At 46.4% G+C, this 17,483-nt stretch overlaps 1 long non-coding RNA gene across 1 annotated transcript; it reads right to left on the bottom strand.

Moving 5' to 3' along the window:
* Positions 1–6,887: 6,887 nt before the first annotated feature.
* LOC148129629 (uncharacterized) lies at positions 6,888–17,394 on the bottom strand. The gene is made up of 3 exons (XR_015750839.1): positions 17,301–17,394; positions 8,303–8,440; positions 6,888–7,922 (listed from the first exon to the last, which is right to left on the bottom strand). It is a non-coding gene; the product is annotated as an uncharacterized LOC148129629 (long non-coding RNA).
* Positions 17,395–17,483: the final 89 nt, after the last annotated feature.

The raw sequence follows: 17,483 nt of genomic DNA, 5'->3' as shown, positions 1-17,483 counted from the left end.
GCAGCCGCAAGGTCGCCCCTGGTGGCCGGAGGTCCCGCCGAGGTTTCAGAAGGGCGACCCGACGCCTTTGGGCGGCTGGCGGGGTCTGGGCCGGTTTGCTGCCGTGCCGACGTCTCGCGGAGAGCTCCGGACACGAGACTGGGATGGCGCCGGAGCTCAGTCCAAGTCAGGGGCCCTCACCTTGGCCGCCTTAAGGCTTGTGGCCTTCATCTCCCAGGATTCTTCCTCCAGTCATGTTAGCTCCGGAATGCTGGGCGTTGAAGTCCACCAGCCTTAAGGCGGCCAAGGTTGGGGAGTCCTGGTCTAAGTGGAGGGAAGCGGGCAGGGCGGATCGATCCAGGCGAGAGGACAAGAGCCCGTCAGATTTGCAGATGACGCCGAGCTGGGAGGGATTCAGAAGGATCTTGGCAGTCTTCAGCCTTGGACCCTGCCGAGCAAGGCGCGGTTTAGACGGGAGAAAAGTAGCATCCTGAATGCAGGCAAAACCCAAACGTCCAGGTACAGATTAGGCGAAAGCGGCCCAACTCCAGCAATAAACGTGAGAGGGATCTTGGGAGTCCTAGTGGAGGAACCGTCAACCATGAGCCAGCAGGGTAAAGGCTACAAACAATGCTCGCCTGCATTAAGGGATAGAATCGAGATCACATGAAAATGTTAATGCTGCTTTATATTGCTTTGCTAAGATCACACTTGGAGTACTGCACTGCATCCAGTTCTGGTCACCACAATATAAAGAAAAATGTGATAGTGCCACTGGTGAAACCATGCTTGGAATACTAAAAACCGTTCTGGATACCAGGAGGCAAACAAAAGTTGCTGAGACCCGAGAAAAGAGTGCAGAGAAAAGCAAGGAAGATGATTAGGGGTCTCCAGGATAAATCACCTGATGGCTGGTGGAGGGAGGGAGGGAGGTCTAGCCCATCAAAGAGGAAGCGTGGGGGGACAAATTGCTGCAAATTACCACTAAGAATCTACCTTCACATTTTATGTTTTCAAAAGCATCCCAGACTTTGTAAATTGCATAGAAAAAAAAGTCAGTGCAAGCAATGCATTGCACCTCTAAGGTATTTTGTTTTCCAATGGAATATGTTTTCAAAGCTTTGTGGTTGTCTTGCATCCTATTTAACTTTTAAATATAAATCTAAAGCATCCATTTGTTACATACAAATGAACTATGAACTACATATGAACTAGTGTTTTGATGGCTGAATCAGTGACTGATATTAACATTTTCCATGCTTAAAAGTCTGTACAGATCATGGCTGTCTCAAAGGTGTTTTTTCAGGAGGCTTTGTTTTTCTTTTGAAGACGTTTCGCTTCTCATTCAAGAAGCTTTTTCAGAGAATGTTTATCCTGTCAGAGTTGAAGAAGCTTCTTGGATGAGAAGCGAAACGTCTTCAAAAGAAAAGCACCTTTGGGACTTTTCCATACTTACAATTGCAATCACTGGACATTCTGGAGCATGTTTCCACAATAGCTTAGTGATAGCTATGGTTATCTCATACGTAGGCCACTTAATAAATTACATCTAGTCCCAGTTTGTCAACAGCCCTTCAATTTGTAAAGTATCTTGGGAGCAGCTTGTCAAATGACATTACTTTTTAAATTCTGAAAATTTTAAAAATCAAAATCCATGTTGGCTCAAAAGCTCACCCCTTCCTTCCCATTTAGTCTTCTACATTGTTATGGGTGTGAGTGTGAAAATGGGAGTGGTTGAGATGCAAATTTGGCTTCTTCCTGTGTTTATTCTCAGAGGCTCAGAGAGAGCCAAGCTCCATAGCTTAAAACCCTGCCATCACCCCCTCACCAAGTCTGCATTCAAATGATTCTGGAAACCAGCTGAGATAAGTAAGCCATAAGAACAAATCCCTTTGAGCATTCCTCTGTAAATACAGGTTAATCTATGGTTCATCTGTTACGACTGATTTAACTGTGCAGTGACTTTGAATGTTATTCAGATCAGATTCTTCGTTACCTTTTCCTGTCATTTTAAGCCACGATGCGCATGGTGCAAGTATTGATGCAAATGCACACTTGGGTTTGGACAAAGATTTGCAATTCTGTTATTCTGATACAAATATAGGCTTGAAATATTCAGATTAAAATCTGTTCTTCATTTATAATTTCCTGAGCAATCTAAAAAAGTATTGTGGATGTTGGAATTAAGATTCAAAAAAATCTCATGGCAGTACTTTTGTTTTACCATCCCAAAGACTGCAAAACAGTAATATTTCAAATTCTTCAGAACATAATTAGTCCTCAATTTGCCAGTTGCTAATAAATAAACACAAAAGTTCTTGTTTCAATATCATTCCAGTCATGACATTATGCTAGATGGTAAGTCCCATTGAATTCAGTAGGGCTTACCTCCAAAAAATAGACTATAATAAAAAAAAGGAAATGTTATTGCAAACTACTGACTAAACAAAACTAAAAAAAGATGCTGTGACTTTTAAAAGTACCTGGGTTGAAGTGTTGAATGTGTAAAAAGTCGTATTCTGTCATATGGTTTATAACACTTTATGATCATTTAACCCATAAAATACAAACTTGGTTTAGAGCAGAGGGCTCCAAACGTGGCAACTTTAAGACTTGTGGACTTATGCTGGCTGGAGAATTCTGGGAGTTGAAGTCCACAAGTCTTAAAAGTTGCCAAGTTTGGGGACCCCTGGTTAGAGCCATATGCAGTGCTGGATAAAGTGGTGGCTCAGGGCTAGGAACCAGCGGGCAGTGGGTTCTAGGCTTGGTAATTTAGGGCAATCCAACTCACCTCATTGGGTGTTATGGGGAAAACAGGAAGACTATTAGGAATGTTTGCCACTTTGTGTTGTTTATAAAAATAATAAAAGATGGATAAAAATAAATTTAGCCCCCAGTTCTATTCAATAGTTGTATCCAGGCAATTCACGTAGGCAAATGTTCTCTTGTTTACTTTAGCAAGCTAAACTATAGGAAATACACAGCTATCATGACTGATTTCAGGTGTGAACTCCAGAATAATAGATATTACCATAGAATTATATGAGTCTATAACTATTGGTGGTTTTATTTTCAGCATCCCTCCTAATGAATCCAAGCATGGGATACCTTACTTTTTTATAGCAACCACACATCAAGTTCTGTGGGGCTGAGGCTTTGTTAATAGGCAAGGAGACGTCTCCATTCTTGCTATTTATTCTGTACCTCTGTGTATAACATATGCTGGGGACAGGGAACTCAAAATTCACAAAACAAAATGCAGCTGTAAGCTTCCAGAGAGCTGACCATCTAACTTCTTGCATATCTTCAGCAAAGGTGGGAACATTGGTGAAGAGGGATATGGTCTTCCAGATGTTCCATAATTCCCAAATTCTCCTGGTCATACTGGCTGGAACCAGTGAGAGTTGCAGGCTACAACACCATCTGGTGGCACCAAATGTCCCCCTCCCCCAGATGCCTTTGGCTTATCTACTTTTGGAGGGCAGCATCAAAAAGACCCTCACATGTTGAATGGGAAGTCTGTTCTAGAGGCACAATTCATGGCATAAGCAAAGTCTGTGTTGTTTGTCTTGCTAATAATCTAATTATTGGAAAAACCCCAATCTTTGTGAAACGTCTCAGTTGGTGGAAATGCACCAGCCCAGGAATGTTGACGATGCTGCTTGGTGGCAGAGCTTCTTCTCAATGCGGAGAAGGCCTGGGCTGCCACTTCAGAAGAAGTCTGGGGACACCTTTTCCAATTAATAAATTCATTAAAAGGGAGCAGCTTTCCTGAGCTGCACCTCCCTTCATCCCGTGCCCAGTGTTGACTGGATTGATGCAGGACTTGGGGACAGGAGGAGGCAGAGTTTGATTATGCAGGTGCAAGTGGCATGTGAGGCAGATGACCTATTGTCATATGTTAGAAGCCCCATTCTCAAGGCCTTTTGAGATAGTTTGAAACCTTTTAATGTACTATATGTGAATTCAATAATCTTAATGGTGTGATTAAAGTCTCATTTCCCAAAACAATCACTGAGAGGGGAGCTTGAAGTGTTGTTAACTTTGTCCGGGTTCTGATACCTCCTTAAATTAACGGCTGTCTTCCCACAACTTACATCTCCACATCACTGGATGGAATCAAGAAAGAAGTTGTGGGACTTCCGATTTGAAGGGCTTCGGTGACAGACAGGAATCCGCGATCATGCATGGTTTCTGCCTGGGCTCGCCACTGGAGCGCCCCGAGCCAGCTGGCTTCGGGGCTAAGCCACCCCGTAGAGGTGGTGAAGAAGGGGGAGACTGCCAGCAGGGTTGAGGAGAGCCGCATCTCTCCTCAGCTGGCCAAACCCTTTCCCGAAGGCGGTAGGAGCGGCGGTCAGAAATGGCTGCCTCAAAGAAGAACTCAACCGGAAAAGAAAGTGCAGGAGGAAGAAAGAAGTGAAAGTTTTGGCTGACCGGGTTAAGCTAAAAAAACAATTAAGGTACCCTGGAATTTAAATTTTACAAAAGATAACATCACTCCCAAAGAAGGTCGGAAGCAGCGAAAGAAAGTGAAAAGGGAAAGGTTTTTTTTCTTCTCTCTCCTTCCTTACATTGACAATTAAGAGATCGGAATAAGAAATCAGTAAAATCCGCCTTGGCATCAATAGGCAACTAAGCTGAAAATATAATTAAATGCCAAAGGGACAATAAAGATCTCTGGACATTAAAAACTTTTTCTTTTATAAGCAGGAAGGGAGAGGAAAAGAATAAGGGCAGGATCTGGAGGGAGGAGACTGCCTGGACTTCAAAAGAATCTAAAGTAAAACTTCAACAAGACTTCTAAAAGATACATTTTAACTGAGACTTTGCAACTAAATAGTAACCCCAGGAAGAGAAAGTGGAAAAAAAGGAAAGTGTGAAAAGAAACATCTGTGTGTATTTGGACTGTCTGGTGACTTTTGGATTTTTGGTCATTATATTTGAATGACTAAAATCAATTGGGTGGTTGTTTAAATTTTTTTACAATGGCATCACTTCTGGATGAATTGAAAACGGAACTTAAAAAATACAAAGAAGATGCACAAGAAGGGAAGGGCTCTTTTGGCTTCGTTTTTCAATTCTTAGAAATGGAGATCTGCAACTACGAGAAACAAGAAAAGACTGCAAAACAAGAAGACTGGGACAAAGAAGAAGCCATCTTTAATGAACAAGTAACTCTATGTAGGAAAGAAAGGGGAAAGGGGGGAAAGAGAATGGAGAATTTAAGACCTAAAAAAACAGCCAAAGAAGGGAAAAATAATTTGAAAAGTGGATATAATTTTGGAAAGCAACAGAAAAGGGGAATACAGAAGAGGGCAATGGAGGTGGAGAGACGGGGGTAAAAAGGGGAGAGAGAGAAGAAGAGAGGGAAGAAGGAAAGGAAGAGAAATTACAAAGGTTTGGAGCAAGATGTAAAGAAACAGGACCTATTTAGAGATAATGGGTGAAAATCTAACTGAAAAAGGGATTCTGTGAAGGTACATAAGATTGTATTGTTATATTTGTAATAGAAATAATTTTAGAAAATTGGAAACAACATGATTAAAAAGAGGGATAAAGTAGTTGGTGTGGTTTGGGGAAATGTTTGTGAATAAAATAAATGAAATAAAATAAATGAGAAAATTGAATTAGGAAGGAACGGGAACATTTTAATTAGTCAATGTTTTATAAAATATAAGTGAAGGGGGGGGATTAACTATGGAAAGTTTATAATTGTTCCCATAGAAGTATGATATTTATTTGAAAAGTAATGTGCAAAATGTTAAGATCTAAATGAATATTAATATTAATGATAGAATTGAATTGGAACAGATTGTTGTTTTAATTATATTATACATGTACAATTTTTTTCTTTTTTCAAGAATACAATGTGTAGTTTTAGAATGTGCCAAGCAGAATCCGAATGGAAGTTATGTATTATATTAAGTGTTATAATTTTAGGGGAAAGATATAAAGGCATCATACTCCAATCAGTGATTACAGGAGAAATTTTGTTTAATGAGAAAAGATAGTAGACAGTTGAAACAGGACAAAGAATATAACTACAATGATTTGAATTGAGATGAAATAAATAAAATAAAATAAAGAAAGTTAAAAGAGGGGAGAAGCTATGTAGAAAATGTAGAATAGTAATAAGATATGGAATGGAATATAAAAATGAGCATGAACTTGAATTTGTGTCTGTATGAAGAGATGTAGCCCGGGATTATGCTGCTTTCAAAAAAGATGTTTTACTTGTATTTCTTTTCTTTTTGTGAAAACTCAAATAAAACTTACAAAAAAGAAAAAGAAAGAAGTTGTGAAATGTTAGCTGAAATAGACAAGAATGGATTTATGCCCCCTGCCCCCCCCCCCCAGCTGTCCAAGGATGGAGCAGAAACAAAACGTTGGCGAGTATGCTTTTTTTGCTTAAACATTAAAAAAAAAACCATTTCTGAAAACATGCAACTTTCCCCCTGAATTTTGCTGGCTCTATCTGGGAGCTTGCTAAACTAGAATTGGTGGGATCCTTTTATAGCTTGCTCTGGGGATTTAGGGTCTCGGTCTCCTCTGTTTTTCTCTAAGAAACCTTCTGGAGCAGGTTGTTCTTCTCAGGCTGCTGCTCCACTGGAACTCTGGATCCAGCCCTTGTCTAAGAACGTCTCTGTCAGATCCATGTATCTGCCATTCTTCAATGGAAGAAGAAGGGGGGAGTTGGTACAAGTAATCCTTTTTGATGTAACCTGAATATCTTAAGTCTTGTATTGAATCTGTATAACCTGCACATGAAATACAACTGGGGGCTGGAGCCCAGATGACTGGAAACTTGTCACCTCTTGGAGAGATAGCAAGAGGAGGAGGGTCCAGTTCCGAAAGAAACTTCCTGGGAAACTTTCCTCAACTATGGTCCCAGGAAAAAAGGGGGGGAATTAACATGTTGTTGCTTCTCTGTGTTGACGAAATCCACACCGGACTAAGGGGAGGGGTTCTAACTCCCTTTATCTAAGCTGCAGGCCTGGAGGCATATTAGACCCTCCTTTGAACATCACCTGGATATCTTCCTTTTCAATAAAGACTTCCTTTTGAAGTAACCAGCTTTCAGAAGTTCATTCTTGTCGTCTGGAGGGGGGAAGAGTCTGGGCCTTATAGTCTCCTCTGTGCTTGTGGCCCGAGAGACTCTACTGCCATCTAGTGGCACAGAATCCTTTGTTACTCTTAAATTGTGGCACCAGCCTGGTCTCCAAGGAGCAGCCTCCACAGTCCTTTGATCAAATTCTTCACAGAAAGCTGGTTCTGTTCTGACAATGGCCTTGGTTGCTTTCTGTTTTAGCCCAGAAACTGGAATTGTAGGGTGAATATTTTCAGTAGCCGCCCTATTGTGGGAGAGGATGGCCGTCTCTTGGCTGTCACCCCGACATTCCAATTGGTGAAAAATCTTAGGTGGGACTCTGCATATCCACCTGGAAAGTTCCTGACACGCTTTTCTGTGGAAGAGCTAACTTCCAGAACCCACGGGCCATTTTGTTCATAGGAAAACTGTTGGCCTAAGCAACCAGATACTTTCCTCCAAAGAGTGATCTCAGCTCCATCCTTACCTGAAGTGATATAGGTTGATTTTCTGTTGCCAATCACAGAAACCAGAGGATGGTTTCAGGTATAGATTCCTGTCAATTTCTTCCTCCCTGATTCTAATGGAACAGACATCAATGTGTGAGACCTGGAGCACACTTGCTGGAATTGGTTTTCCTTCTGGCTAAGGGCAACATTTTTTAAAAAGGGGAGTTGTAGAATGGCTGAGAGGAATTTCATATAAAGAAAAGTCCTTGCTCTGAACAAGATGACCAGGTGTTTGTTCCAGTCTTATGTCCTCATTTTCTGTCACGGTTTGGGAAACTGGATGCTGAGCTACATAGGACTTTGGTCCAATCAATCCTATGCTGCACAGTCAGGTAACTTTGATTAAACTCTGAAAAATGCAATTATAAAAGCCCAATTAAGTTCAATTTCACTTTAAAAAAACCCAAGAAACCCCCCCCCCAGCATGGTTGCATAAAGACCAACTGAGGGGGGGGAGTACAAACAAATAGAAAGTGGGACGCAACAAATAGCCCAAACTTGCAAAGCTGAAGTTAGGAAAGCTAAAGCTTTGAACGAAGTGAGACTTGCAACAAATGTCAAAAACAATTTTAAAAAGTTTCCACATATAAAAAACAAGAAAAAAAACCCCAAAGACCATCATCCACTAATGGAAGGAGATGGCAAAGAAGTAACAGGCAGTATAGAGAAAACAGAAGTGCTTCATTCATAGTTGGCATCAGTCTTCACTCAAAAAGAAAATACTTACCAAAAACAACTGTAAAAGTTAGGAATGCATATTAAAAGTGGTCCATGCCTGTGGCAGCCGCAGCCCTTGGGGTGCAAGAGGGGGTGTTGCTGCCATTGATGTGAAAGCTCCAGTCCCTTCTCTTCAGATCACACATCCCTGCCAAGCAGAAACAAGTCAGTAGAGAAATGAAATAGGTGGTTATGGGTGGGGGAGATCAAATTGAAATTTATAACAATCACACAGAAAAAGGGGGCTTTGAAATAACAATTCAAGCACTTTGATTAGAGCATAACCCTTGCCACTGAAACGTTACCTGTTTTGTTGCATTGACTTTGTTGTCCCTCTCAGTAGAATTTGTGGAAGAAGGAAGAAATGATTTCTGCAAACTTTCTGGCCTGAGACAACTCTGCTCTGTCTTGTCAAAAGCACTTTTAGGATTAAGGCTTCTTGATGATTAAAAAGACTGATGGAGGGTTCACTCCCAAAGGAAGGAACTGCATTTAACCCCAACAGGGCTCCATTCCCTTCAGAAGGAGAAGAAAAATGTCGTATTCCCTTTTGCAGCCTTAATATCTGGAATTCAGGACACGAGGAAGGACAAGCCAGAGAAGTGCTCAGTTCCAGCTGAGGGGTCAGAGCTGGGGAGGCTCAGTTCAGGGCATGAGATGGCAATGGGGGACTGGTGCTTGTCCAGCAAACCAGGTTAAATTGTGCTTAGCTAATTTGGGAGATAATTTTCTTTTAAAAAAATGAGGTTTTGAGTGTATGGTGCACTCAGAATAATTTTTTTGCTAGTAACAAAGATATTATCTGGCACAAGCTGTCCTGGATGCTTGAAATGTTAGAATCAGAAAAACCTTAATTCAGTATTTCTCATCCTTGGCAGCTTGAAGATGTGTGGACTTCAACTCCCTGCTGGGAAATTTTGGGAGTTGAAGGTCACACCTCCTCAAGTTGCCAAGGCTGAGAAATTCCACCCTAACTGATATTCATCACCTGATTGTGAGAATGAAGCCACGATTTTTTTAGCTTGAAGTCACTTAGATTTGGCTCCTCTGTGTATAAGCTATTCAATTTCAAATAAATGGAAGCTGGATAGCAGAGTTTGTCCTGAGTTTAGCAACTGGAGAAGGATCAGTGCCAAAAGAAGCCTGGCTGCCATTTCAAAGCTGTTGTTTCCATTACAACCACATTTTCCATGTAAAAATGGTCAGATTAAGGGGGCAGGGAAAACTCTTAGTGGCTCCCAGCTGGATGCAGCCCATTTTCTTTTGTTGCCTGGATGGCAGCTGTCCAAATCCCCTCCCATCAGAGTTACTCCTGTAGTCCTTCATTGGCTCATCTCTGAAAAATCCAACAACCTTCCTCTGATGTCACTTTGCCATTAAAACCCTCCAATCCCCCTGATAATTGTTTGGAAAAGGTGCAATTGATGTCAAACAGTCTGATAATCTTGTATTTCGAATCCATTATCTGACTTATTCCATGGTCATATGGTGTTCTCCAGGGAAAAGGCATTTGCCAGCTGCTGTGCGAACAAGGCTGGATGGGGAAGGTGGGCAGACGCCTTTTCGCCTCTCCAACATTCACCTATCTGCTCCAGGCTTTTTCTTTTGGGGCAGAACTGAACAACCAGCAATCATTGTTTAGGTTTCTAAATTGCCTGGCCAAATGATCAAATCTCTGCGACCTTTAGAAACTTTCTGCTCTCCTTCCCACCATGAACTGCCAAAGCAATTTTAGCTGATTTAGCTTGCCACATTAAAGGTAGGGATGCTAGGTGAGGAGAGATCCCTACTATTCACATGTCCAAATGTGGGGACTGGGGGCGGTTGGGAGCCTTAAGGATAGGAGAAGAACACTTTGCTCTGTAGAAAGTTAGCACCCACCCTTCTCCTAGAAGAATGAAACATTCTAGGAAATATTAAAAAGGAAGAATATTACACCTCCCTGGATGAGAAAAGGAGAAAAGTGCTCTTGGAAAGCAGCCCCACCTTTGTTAATAGCCCCAGAAAGACTGAGCCATGCTGTCTACAAGTCAAAAGGCCTTCAGCTCCAGGGTGATGGGATTAGCCCTCACTCAAGATCCAAACCAGGACAAAGCCATTCAGTCATAATAGGAATTGCCCAAAGCCCCTTCATTACACCACCCAGCAAGATTAAACCAAGCTTGGGACTCAAGACAACCTACAAAGTTACCCTTGTGTGGCCCCATGGGAGTCTGACAACCAACCAGGATACATTTCTTGCCACAGGAACAGGAGGCAAGTTCCAAGCTCAACAGAGGTTATGAATCTCTCTCCCTCTCTGACCCATGTGCTTCTTTTGCCTAGGACCTCAAATCATGTGGTCCTGCTGTCCACCATTAAACCATCTTTCCAAGCAATCGCCAGTGTCTTTCTTCCCACTTAGAACTGAATCCAGATGGACATTTCTTCCAAAAGCTCCATGGAGGTTTTCTCCTCCCATCCCCCCTTGCTTTTCAATCCTTTAAACACAAAGGCAGAGGGAGGGGGACTTTGAACCTTCTCCTTCCAAATGATGCCAGTATGGAGGCTTCCCTGAAGGTGCTGCCCACCTCATACCAGGAGCTTCATCTGGATGCTGAGGTCATTTTTCCTGCTGCACAGATGTCCAAGAGGGATTGTTTCATTTCAGGGCTGCGTTTCACAAGGTTTCTTTCATGGCAGGACTTGATGGCAGGCAAGGCATCCTTGGAGCTACCTGAGTCTCACCCTAATCTTCTCATTCGGCCAGTCTCCACAATCAGAAGCTTCTTCCCAGCTTCTTCTAGCCAGGTATCTCAACACTGGGCTGGCAGCGATGCATCAGGACAACTGTTCTGTACAGTCATTTACATTCTCGCAACCCCCGCGCTGCGATTGGCTGAAGCGCGCAGCGACCGGATTGGGCGAGCGAGCCGCACCGATTGGCCCGTTGCGAATCCTCCGCGATTGGTGGAAACTAATCGCGGGAGATTCGAAGCGGTGCCATTGGCCGCGGCCGCCGCGGCTTGGGAATAAAAGCCGCAGTTCTTCCCTCCAAGCCCAAGCTGTAACCGAAGCACAATAAAGAGCTGAAAACCAGTCACTGACTCCGAGCTTCCTTCCCGCGCCGGACACGACACTGGCGACGAAGGTGGGATCCAGAGAATAACCACCGAGCACGTGTCCCGAGGAAGACAAAGACCGACAAGATGGCCAGCATGACCCCACCAGCACCGTTGAACCCGGCTACCGAGGACTGGGAATCGTACACGGATAGATTCCTAATGTTCCTCGAAAGTAGCAATTTGAAGGATGCGAACGGGCAGAAGAAAAGGGCCGTTTTCCTCACACACTGCGGGCCCGCAGTGTTCAAGATGGCCAAAGCCCTCGCGAAGCCCGAGGATGTGAAGGCGATGGACTGGGCCGATCTCGAGCCACTCCTTCGGAACCACTACGTCCCCGCTGTGCCCATCCTCATCCAGCGGGACGAGTTCTATCGGCGAAACCAGCGGCAGGACGAGAGCATCAGCGACTTCATAGCCGCCTTGCGGGACCTAGGGGGGATGTGCGAGTTCCGGGATCTGGACGATGCCCTCCGAGACCACGTGGTCCTAGGTCTCAGAGATCAGGCACTGAAAAGTCGACTGATGGCAAAAGGCAACATCGACCTCGGGGACGCCCTGGCCGAAGCCTCCGCGGCCGAAGCCACCCGAAAGTCAGCAGCCAGGCTTCGGAGGGCAGAAAACGGGGACCGCACAGAAACCCCCGAGGCAAGCCGACGAGAGACCACCACACACCACGGGGACCTGGACTCCGCCTCCGATACCACAGAAGAGGAGGAAGACGTCCACCGGCTACAAACAGGACGGGACCGACGAGATCAGCGGGGTCGTAAGTTGGGGAACCAGTGCGCCGGGTGCGGGGGAAATCACCTTCGATCAGAATGCCGGTTCATCGACGCGATCTGCCGGCATTGCAACAAGAAGGGCCACATCGCCCGAGTCTGCCGACTCAGAAAAACACACAGCCCCCGCCGGCGAGAACCGAGCAGCCGGGGACGAGACGACACCCCCCCGAGGACCAGAGATCGCCAAGCCGACAATCGCTGGAGCCGAGACAACCGGGCGACGAAACGGGGAAGGCCGCCAGAGAGAAGAAACCCACCAGACGGTCACCATCGGCCATGCCGAAACCACTGATGCCCGGAAGGTCTACGTGGAGGTGAGCATCGAGGGCGAGCCATGCCGGATGGAGGTAGACTCCGGATCCTACCTCTCCATGGTCGCCTGGAAAGAACTCAAGCGACTGGTGCCAAACATCCAGAAAAGAGGACTGGAGAACCAGAAGTTGATCATCAAGGACTATCAGGGGAACCGCATCCCCGTCATTGGGACCGGACAGTTCGAGGTGACTTTCAAGAACCGCACCGCGAAGCTTCCCCTGACAATCGTGGACCGAAACCGACCCAGCCTCCTAGGACTCCAATGGTTCGCACCACTCGAAATCGAGGTCACGGGAATAAACCACACCACAGAGGCCGACTGGGAGCAGCAACTGGCGAGGGACTTCCAAGAAGTATTCGACGGCACCTTAGGCAAGTACCGAGGGCCCCCTATCTCCTTCAGCCTAGACCCAAATGTTGCCCCCATACGCCTAAAACCCAGACGGGTGCCTTTTGCACTCCGGAAGAAAATCGACGAGCAGATTGACAAGCTCGTCAAACAGGGGTTTTTGCAGCCAATCGACCATGCCCGGTGGGAGACCCCTATAGTCACCCCAGTCAAGCCAGATGGGTCAGTAAGGATCTGCGGGGACTATAAGGCCACCCTCAATTGCGCCCTGCAACAAAGCGCCTACCCGTCCCAGTAGTGCAACACCTATTACACTCGCTGGGGGGCAAGGTCTTTGCGGCTCGACCTGGCGCAAGCCTATCAGCAACTGCCGGTCGATGAAGAAACCGCCGAGGCGCAAACAATAGTCACCCACCGGGAGCGTTTCGCTGTAACCGACTCCAGTTTGGAGTCAGCGTGGCCCGGAATTTTCCAGAGCCTCATGGAGAGACTGCTGCGAGGAATCAAGGGGGTGGTCCCCTATTTTGACGATGTATTAGTGTCGGCAGCCAACCAGGAAGAATTAGAGGGTCGCCTAAGGGAGGTACTAGAAAAATTCAAAGGGGCCGGGCTAAAGGTGAAGAGAGAGAAATGCCAGCTATGCACAGAGCAAGTCGAGTTCCTGGGGTACCTCCTAGACCGACATGGCATCCACCCAACCGGAAGCAAAATCAAAGCCATCAAGGAAGCCCCCACACCCAAGAACAAAACAGAGCTGCAGGCATTTCTGGGACTGCTAAATTTTTACAATGTGTTCTTGCCCCAAAAGGCGACCGCGGTGGAGCCTTTGCATAGGCTCCTGGACAGGATGGCCAAATGGACCTGGGGGAAACGGGAGGACACCGCATTCAAGAACACCAAAGACCTGCTCACCTCGGATGCCGTCCTCATTCAGTATAATGAGACCCTACCCATCGCCGTCACATGCGACGCCTCACCCTTTGGCATCGGCGCCATCCTCAGCCATACACTTCCGGACGGAAAAGAAGCACCCATCGCTTTCTTTTCGAGAACACTCAGCAAACCCGAAAGAAACTACAGCCAGTTAGACAAGGAGGCACTGGCCATCGTCGCAGCGGTAAAGAAGTTCCACGAGTACCTCTACGGCCGCCGATTCACCATCATCACGGACCACAAGCCACTGCTGGGCATCCTGGCGGGGAACAAGGCCACCCCGAACATCCTATCCCCCAGGATGACAAGGTGGTCCGAGTTCCTCGCCGCCTACGACTACTGGCTCACACACAGACCCGGTAAGACGATCTCCCATGCAGACGCGCTGAGCCGCTCACCGCTTCCCGACCTAGACGACGACCCAGCTCCCACGACGACCACCCTCAGCATAGAGACATTGCCCGATCTACCCATAACCGCGTCAGACATTGCCCGAGAGACTAATAAAGACAAGCGTCTGGCGCGGGTATTACATTGGGTAGAAAAGGGATGGCCAGAGAAAGACAACAATGAAGCATTCAGGACATTCCGAAACCGGCAAACAGAACTGTCACTACAGAAAGGTTGTTTGCTATGGGGGGACAGGGTGGTCATACCGGAAAAATTGCAAGGGAAAGTATTAAAATTGTTACACGAAGGGCACCCGGGCATTGTGAGGACTAAAGCTTTGGCCAGAAGCTACGCTTGGTGGCCAGGTATGGACAAGGAGATCGAGGCCTGGGTAGCCAAGTGCTCGCGCTGCCAAGAAACCAGACCAAATCCCCCCGCAGCACCAATATTAGAATGGGAAACACCCAGGGGGCCATGGTCGAGACTCCATATAGATTTTGCCGGGCCCACAAAAGGGAACACATTCCTCATCACGGTGGATGCTTACTCCAACTGGCTGGAGGTAAGCAACATGAAGACCACCACAACAGACGCGGTAACCAAGGTCTTAAACAAGCTTTTCGCAACCCACGGCCTCCCGGATGTCATCGTGTCAGACAACGGACCCCAGTTCACCTCGCTGGAATTCGAAAAATTCCTAGCGGAACGAGGCATACGACACGCACTGACAGCGACGGTGCATCCGGCGGCCAATGGTAGGGCAGAACGGATGGTTCAATTTACAAAGAGAACCCTCCAAAAAATCGAACACGGGGACATACAAGAAAAAATAAAAAAAAATGCTCCTAATACAACATATAACCCCAAACACAACGACAAACAAAAGCCCGGCAGAATTACTGATGGGGAGAAAACTAAGGTCCCCACTTGACAGGCTACACCCCACATACAACCCAGATAAACCCCCAGACTCATCCAGCAGGCACCGGGTTTTTGCACCAGGCGACGCAGTCTATGCAAAAAACCTCACCGGAGACCCACTATGGGTACCGGCAACTATAACCCAGCTGACAGGACCACACTCCTACCGGCTACAGACAACCGACGGACAAACATGGAAACGCCACATCAATCAACTAAGATCAAGAATAAGAAACACAACCGACACGCAAGCAAACACAGACGACCCCATGGACACAAACCAAGAGGGGAGGGAATACACAGGGGGGCAAGAAGAAATAGAAAATAACCAGCAATACTCACCAGCAAACAGCCAGCTCGAAGCTTCACCAGAAAGAAACAGCCAGGCCAGCTCAACCAGCCCGGAAAGACCAGGCGGGAGCAGCGAGAGTCGCGGCTCGACCAACCCGAATAGACCAGGAGGGAGCCACGACAAGAGGCCCGGCAACACCTTCCAGGCGGTTCCATCGGTGAGACCAAGAGAAACAGAGGTCCCGACCGAACCGGCCGAGAGCCAAACAACAACTAACCTGCGCAGGTCCAGTAGGCAAGTACGGAGCCCCGCCTACCTACGGGACTACGTTACGTAGGACCGAACCAAGAGGGGAGGGGTGTTCTGTACAGTCATTTACATTCTCGCAAGCCCCGCGCTGCGATTGGCTGAAGCGCGCAGCGACTGGATTGGGCGAGCGAGCCGCACCGATTGGCCCATTGCGAATCCCCCGCGATTGGTGGAAACTAATCGCGGGAGATTCGAAGCGGTGCCATTGGCCGCGGCCGCCGCGGCTTGGGAATAAAAGCCGCAGTTCTTCCCTCCAAGCCCAAGCTGTAACCGGAGCACAATAAAGAGCTGAAAACCAGTCACTGACTCCGAGCTTCCTTCCCGCGCCGGACACGACAACAACCAAGTCTCTAATCATCATGAAGGACATTGAGAGGTGGTCACTTTTTACTCCTCCCCTTTTTTCATATCAAAATGGAAATAAACCCTTCACAATAGAACCACTAGGGACCAAGACATTGTGGAGAGATTTAAGGGAAGGGTCTTAACATCTACCTAGTAAATTGCAAGACTTTGGTGTCCCTTGCTAATTTTGAAGAAGCTAAAAACCCAGTTGGCATTTAGATTGGGGACCTCTGGGAAACCCCAGGGGTGGGGAAAACATCCAGGGAGAAGGGGCTAGCCGGCCACTTCTGTACTGCTGCAAGAAAGCTACCTTATATTCCTGAGCTCAGCTTGAAGGGGTCTTTGTTCTTTTAGTCAACTTCTACCCTTTTCTGCTTGCATCCACCGATGTGGCTCAGGAAGGGAGTGAAAACCCCCCAAATCATAGACCAGGTTATCTTGAGAGTCCCCTCTCAGTCTCCAAAATGGGAAGCCTGGGTTAAAGGTTCAGGTGTGGCAATTAGTTTAATGGATGAGGGGTCTGTTCAGGGCTAAACGTAATGTCCTAGTGGTAATTGGGTCAATTAATCCTGTTCTGAGGTTCCCACAGTACACTGATCCACAAATGACCCAGTTACATGTAGGGTATGTGACAAGTGATCTGATAGAGCTGTGCAGATAGGAAAGGGAATCTAAATACCCTCAACATGCATCCCAGAAATGAGAGTGGAGTCTGGTGGGGCTTCACCCACAACTTCCACCCTCATTTTACAGCTGAGCTACAGATATTTGCCATGATCGCAATCCCTGAAACTGAGAATTGGGGGTTTTTTTCCGAGTCAGATGATGCCTGATCACTAGATAGGTTTCCATGTAATTTTTGCGGCAACATTTTTAGAACTAGTTTGCTAAGGAGACTAGAGAGAGGGACTGGTACAGAGCCCCCAGGGATTTTCTGTTCAGAGGGGGATTTGAATCAGATTTGACCTGTTTGTTTTGAATATTGTGGATCTAGGTAACGGTACAGAAAACACTGATTTGTTTATATAACACATAAATTGGCAGGAATTCAACTGCCTATATTAATGCATCAGTGGGAGGGGTGACCTAGCAGAATGAAGTTGGGTCTATTGGTGGACCCTCTCCCACCCCAACCAAAATGAGAGTTGATGGACTTCAACCCATCTGGGAGGAGCTGATCTGGCAATGTTTTCTTTTGCTGCTCCCTGTGTACCTCACCCGCTGGGATTCAATTAAGTTGCCATCCTCAGGAAAGGTATCTATGGTACCTGAACTTCAGAGGTCACCATGGGTCCACCTTGGGTTGCATCTCCAGTCTCCTAATGAGGCATCTGATGTAGCTCTGCAAATTCTTTGGCTTTGTTTCTGGAGACATTTGGAGACATTGTTCCCAGAAGTAGTCAAAGAGCATCCTTGCTGTCTTTTGCTCTCTCTTCCTCCCAGCTTATCTT

Source organism: Notechis scutatus, chromosome 12 (assembly GCF_049901735.1).
Source record: "Notechis scutatus isolate UNSWTSFEM ecotype Mainland chromosome 12, rNotScu1.2, whole genome shotgun sequence".
Taxonomy (NCBI): domain Eukaryota; kingdom Metazoa; phylum Chordata; class Lepidosauria; order Squamata; family Elapidae; genus Notechis; species Notechis scutatus.
This window is presented reverse-complemented; position numbering and strand designations above follow the sequence as displayed.